Source organism: Pollicipes pollicipes, unplaced genomic scaffold (assembly GCF_011947565.3).
Source record: "Pollicipes pollicipes isolate AB1234 unplaced genomic scaffold, Ppol_2.1 Scaffold_4881;HRSCAF=5763_pilon_pilon_pilon, whole genome shotgun sequence".
Classification (NCBI taxonomy): domain Eukaryota; kingdom Metazoa; phylum Arthropoda; class Thecostraca; order Pollicipedomorpha; family Pollicipedidae; genus Pollicipes; species Pollicipes pollicipes.
Genome location: NW_023596576.1, coordinates 16,677,096 through 16,682,589, shown reverse-complemented (window position 1 = coordinate 16,682,589; position 5,494 = coordinate 16,677,096). Strand labels below are relative to the sequence as shown.

Here is a 5,494-nt window from a genome sequence, read left to right as displayed (position 1 = left end):
TTGAGCAGTAAGAATAGGGTAAAAAACTAAACGCGTGCCATTGCGGAAGTACTTGGCTCCTTAACAAACTTACTCGCCCTTTTTCATAACGCCGACCGAAAGTATCGGGGACTTTGCGACCATTACCTTTTTATTTTAAAACAAAGTTTTCAAACTAAGTTATATGACCCGAGTTTTTCTAACTGCCTTACAAACAATTTGTATTTCAGGCTGTTTCTAGCGCTTCGCGAAAAAATCTAGTAGTATGATCTCAACGAGATCACACTACTAAAACGCCATTGGATATAGTGTATATGTTGCCAGGTATATGTTAATTCACTGCGATATTCCAGGGAAAGGGGACTTATTCCTAAATATTCCACTATCTTTCCGCTTTGCATGCCAATATTTATGAAACCATGTCACGTGGCAACATGAAACACACACACACACACACACACACACACACACACACACACACACACACACACACACACACACACACACACACACACACACACACACACACACAAACACACACACACACACACACACGCACACACACACACACACATACACACACACACACACACACACACACACACACACACACACACACACACACACACACACACACACACACACACATACACACGTATATGTTGCTTCTTTAATTACGAGAGCATGGTTATGTAGTTTTGTGTGTTTTGAGCACATATGTATGAAGTAAGCCTCCGTTAAGGTAGCAGTGTCGGCCCGCTACGAGCGTTCGGTGGATTTGTTTGCATCCCATCATCCGCGCCGGCGGTGGATCGCCGTGCAGTGTTCCTGAAAACCGTCGGCACTCGGAAACCAGACATACCAGAACAATGTTTTTGGTGTCAAAATAGGTATAATGACCTATTCGTGGACTACAGAAAATTGAGGCATTATTACAAGACACGCTGGAGAGAAATCCTCGGAAAACCTTACAAGGTAGCATTTACCCCCTCACTCTGTGAGACAAGGATTAAGGAAAAAAGACGCATACCCAGCAAAACGCATAGGTATCACGGAACCCTGTAATCCCCAAAACGCCTAGAACCAAACCAACCCCACAAAGCTTAACGCTCCGAACTCAATTGAAAATTGGTAAAAACTGAAGCTCCAACGGAAAATAATAACTATTTTTGTGGGTTATTCAGCTAGCAAAAAGATAAGTCAGTTAACGTATTAGCGGCTCAGTGGGTTCATGCTCACCTATGGTTTCACGCATCAGTTCTCATGTCCCGTCTGGTTGTTCTTGCCATCTAGCATTTCACCGAACTGAGTTTTCAGCCTTTTCCCGTGGCGACAGATTTAACCCATTTCGATCAAGGTCATACACTTAAGCAAAGCATTTCTGTCACGCCAGAAATTACAGACTCCCATACATTACGCAGAGATCCAAATCTCAATCCTGAAATATGGTTGTTCAGTTATTCCCTGGTAGAACGCACGTCACATAATCTATCATGACGCACACACGCAGATGCACACACGAATACACACGCTTAAAACATAAAAAGTAATCATGCATATTTTACTACAACGCAGATGCACAATCTACGTAATATTTCACGCTTAGATTTTGAGAATACACCCGCCGGAAAAGTTGGAAGGCAAATGATGCTCATTAGAAGTACACTGAGGGACTTAAGACGCATTTTCCGGACATAGAATTGGCATAGCATAAGAGCGCGCCTCAAAATTGTGCAAAGGAGGTCCTTAACAGCGTTATCCAGCTTTTACTTTTCAATACGTCACGCAAAAGTCTGCTCAAAGCGCCATCGCATTGGAAAATATTAATGTCTATTTATATATTTATCTATTAGTTTTCTGGCTACGGTGTAGAAGTGTTAACCACGGGCCTAAGCAAGCTTTTCGATATAATTTTGTTGTGTAGCAGGGTAGGCTGAAATGTCAAATTTTAGTTAATGGACAGGGTATACTTTCGGAGACTCAAACGGCAGCTACAGTTTGTATTGTGACGGTAAAGGTTTTAATTGGTTCATGGTACCAAAAGCAACTGACCGGCAAAAGTACAGTCCGTGCCCCCACTCGGGCGGGGTACTTTTGACATTAATATTGTCAGGAACGGTAGAATTGATCTTCTTACCAAAATTGTTTTGGTCGATAAAGGCATAACTTTGACAAAAACAAGAAACCCCCAGAAAGCCTGCTTCATCGGATCTCCAAAACCACGCTAGATTTATCCACGAATTTATTGGAAATTCTGAAATGGTGACGCGGAACAAAGAATGCAGCCACCTCATGGTGTCACGGACGTCGCGCATCCCAGCGACGGCACCCCTCAGCGTGCTGTGGCAGCAGCCACCCCATGGTGTCACGGACGTCGCACATCCCAGTGATGGCACCCCTCAGCGTGCTGTGGCAGGGCCAGCGATCGATCTATGTTGTTTTCCATTCGTGTCACAATCGACAGTTCGAGGTGGGCTCTACATATATGTGGCAGACGTACTTTCTAAGCAATCACTTAACGCATCCCACTTAAAAGATCGCAGCGAAACCAGCGCGTGCCGGGCTCCTGGTCTCCGTCACGTCAGCGCTGCGACTGGAAGCGGCTCTGAAACACTTGCCGGCAGCCCGGCTCGGTTCTCAGCGTCGTGCACCAGCCACTGAACCCTCAAAGGCTCAAGGGGCCGAGCGCCGCCTGCGCGCTCCGTACTCAGCCCCGGCCGGCAGGCAGCTGGTCTGCACCTCGTGCCGCCAGGCCTCGTTTATGCGGACGCCCTGCCAGAAGCGCACGCGCTCATCGAACAGTCGCTCCCCGACCGAGGGCTCCGCATTGAGCCGCATGTGGTGCTGGCTCTGCTCGGTGAAGACAGGCCAGTCGGGCGTCGGCAGGACGGTTGAGCTGGGCCGACCGGTGCGAGCGAAGCTCGTCCACAGGCTCACCATGAAGCGGATCATGGTGTAGGTCGGCGAGTCGCCTGGGTACGCTGTCTGCTTTGCGTTACTGAACAGGTACACAAAGACATCGCCGTGCGAGGGACCCATGTACGGTGCATCAATTCCAAGCACGTCGGCGGCGGAGAGGCGACCAGGTCCTCTGTAATCCAGCACGTATTTGTAGACCGGCGCGTGGAGTGACGCGAGGCGCACCTCCTCCGACATGGGAGCAACAAACAGTCGATCTCCTATAGCTCGAAGGAACGGCAGAGGGTTGGTATGGCTGAGTGTGTCATTGCCGACGTAGAAGTTAATCACTTTGGCGATCTCCACGTTTGAGTCCGATCCACAGTCCAGCGGAATGGCCCCGGACTCGCTGATAAAGCCATTTAGGATGCCCCATTGAATGGGATTTCTTGAAAACACACCTTCCGCCACTGATTTGTTTCGGAGAAAAAACGGAGCATACAGTGCTCCTTCCTCTTCCGCAATGCCGTTCATCCATGGAACCAGGTTGAATTCCCCATTCTTGATGAGGTAACGCGGATCCTTTGGCAGCAGCGGCGATTCCAATTCGTGGTCCACTCGTGGATGAAAAAGCATTCCTTGCAGCCTTACTTTCTTTTTGGCCTCCATGAGATCCTCGGAGGGGGCGTTCCTTACGCATTCAACCATGATGGAAACATCGTCGGCAGAGCAGTTGAGCTGCTCTGCAAACTTCTGAGTGAAATCCTTCGCCTTGCCGCCTGCTGCGAAACTCGTCAATGCGGTACCCGACTGGCTGATGGCGCGGTGGAACAGGCCTTTCGCCAGGGGGCTCAGCACCAAAAGCGAAACACTGGCCCCTCCCGCTGACGTGCCGAAAACGGTCACCACAGCACGGGGTCTCCGCCGAATCTGGCGATATTATCCCGGACCCACTGCAGCAGCATCACCTGGTCCAGCAGACCGTAGTTGCCGGGAGCGTTCTTATCGTGTGTCGTGAAGAATCCGAACGGTCCCAGTCGGTAGTTGAAGGTCACCAGCACCACAGCCCCGTCCATGAAATAGTTCGGTCCGTATATCTCCTCGTCTCCGCTGCCCATCGTGAAACTACCGCCGTGGATGAAGACCATGACTGGCAAACCGCCAACGGCTCTCCCGCCAACGGCTTTCTTCAGCGCCGGCAGCTGCGGCGTGTACACGTTGGCGAACAGGCAGTCCTCGTCGCCCTGCAGACTGTAGTTCTTCAGCGAATTGTACTGCAGACACGTGCGGCCGTGCTTGAGGCCGTCCAGCACGTCCGCCCAGCCCGGGTGGCGTTGCGGCGGCTGAAAGCGGAGTGGCCCGAGCGGCGCGCGCGCGTACGGGATCCCCTTGAAGCCGAAGAAGAGGCCGCCGGCGGCGCTGCGCCGCGCCACGCCCCTGACGATGCCCTCTCGCGTGGCGACCAGCGGGCGGGACTGCACGTCGGGGTAGCCGGCCACTGCGGTCAGCAACAGCGTCAGACTCAGCAGCACCGCCGGCGCGCTCCGGAGCAGGACGGCCATCGTCGCTGTGCGGGGGACGACAGTGCCGAGCGGGAGAGGGACGGGTGTGCTCACTCCCAGCGCGACCGTGGCACTGACAAGGGCTGGCCGAAGCTGGCTCCGTCGGCGCATAAACTACGGCTACAGCTATAAACACGCAAGCTCTGGACTGAGGTCCGCCATGAGCCGCTGGGACGTACAAATTGCACGACCTCATCTGTGTATGTTGGCGACTCAATTGCAAGATGTGTGGAAGAGGCGCTCGCCATATTATATTTGTTATCATGGGGGGAGCTCAGGGTGAATGTAGGACACTTCGGAACGTGCGCTGCAGTCCACTTCGCAACGTGGGTTTCTATGCGCCATGTCCCATCCGCCTCTGCTTGTATTCGCCGCCGTCACCATGGCAAGCGATTTTTCTGGACATGTGCCAGTCTAGCACATGTACGCGTCTAGCACTGCCAAGCGCGTACGAAAGAGTGGAATGCCTCGTGAAAAAACACAATTAGAGAGTAGCAAAATCAAATTTAGTCATCAGACAAGCCTAATCATAAGGGATCTAAGCGTAACCATGTACAGTTGCAGTGGCATCACACACGTGTAAATAGCTCGGCAATTTGATAAGGTGCAGTGTGTTAAGAATATCGCATGTCTTACGGTAGTCATTTCTGAGCACGCGATCCTGGTAATTTCGTGATCAGCTGCAGTAGTGCAGGGGCAGAGGTAATACTTCCAGTTTGGTAACAGTCTTAGCGTTGCCACGTAAGCTTAGAAGGCGTGTTCCAGATTTGCATGCGGTTTTGAGCTAAAATAACCTGCTTGCCCGACAGACAAAATAGTTTCCTCTGTCCAATAAGTCATGTTCATGATTTATGCCATCCCTGTTTTTCGAGCCATTAGAACTTGGATCATGCAGATTATGATGATACGATATCAAAATGAAATGCGATCCTCACCATCAACGCCGTTAATGTTAATGGTGTTCGAAAGTAGAAAAGATCTAACGGACGCATTTTATGTATTTAACATTTCTTTATCGGTGCAATGAGTGGTCTGCAAACTCCTTAGCTATCCAT

At 50.8% G+C, this 5,494-nt stretch overlaps 1 pseudogene; it reads right to left on the bottom strand.

The window, feature by feature from the left end:
• Positions 1-2,115: 2,115 nt before the first annotated feature.
• On the bottom strand, positions 2,116-4,439 carry LOC119100040 (acylcarnitine hydrolase-like; annotated as a pseudogene).
• Between the last annotated feature and the right edge of the window lie 1,055 nt (positions 4,440-5,494).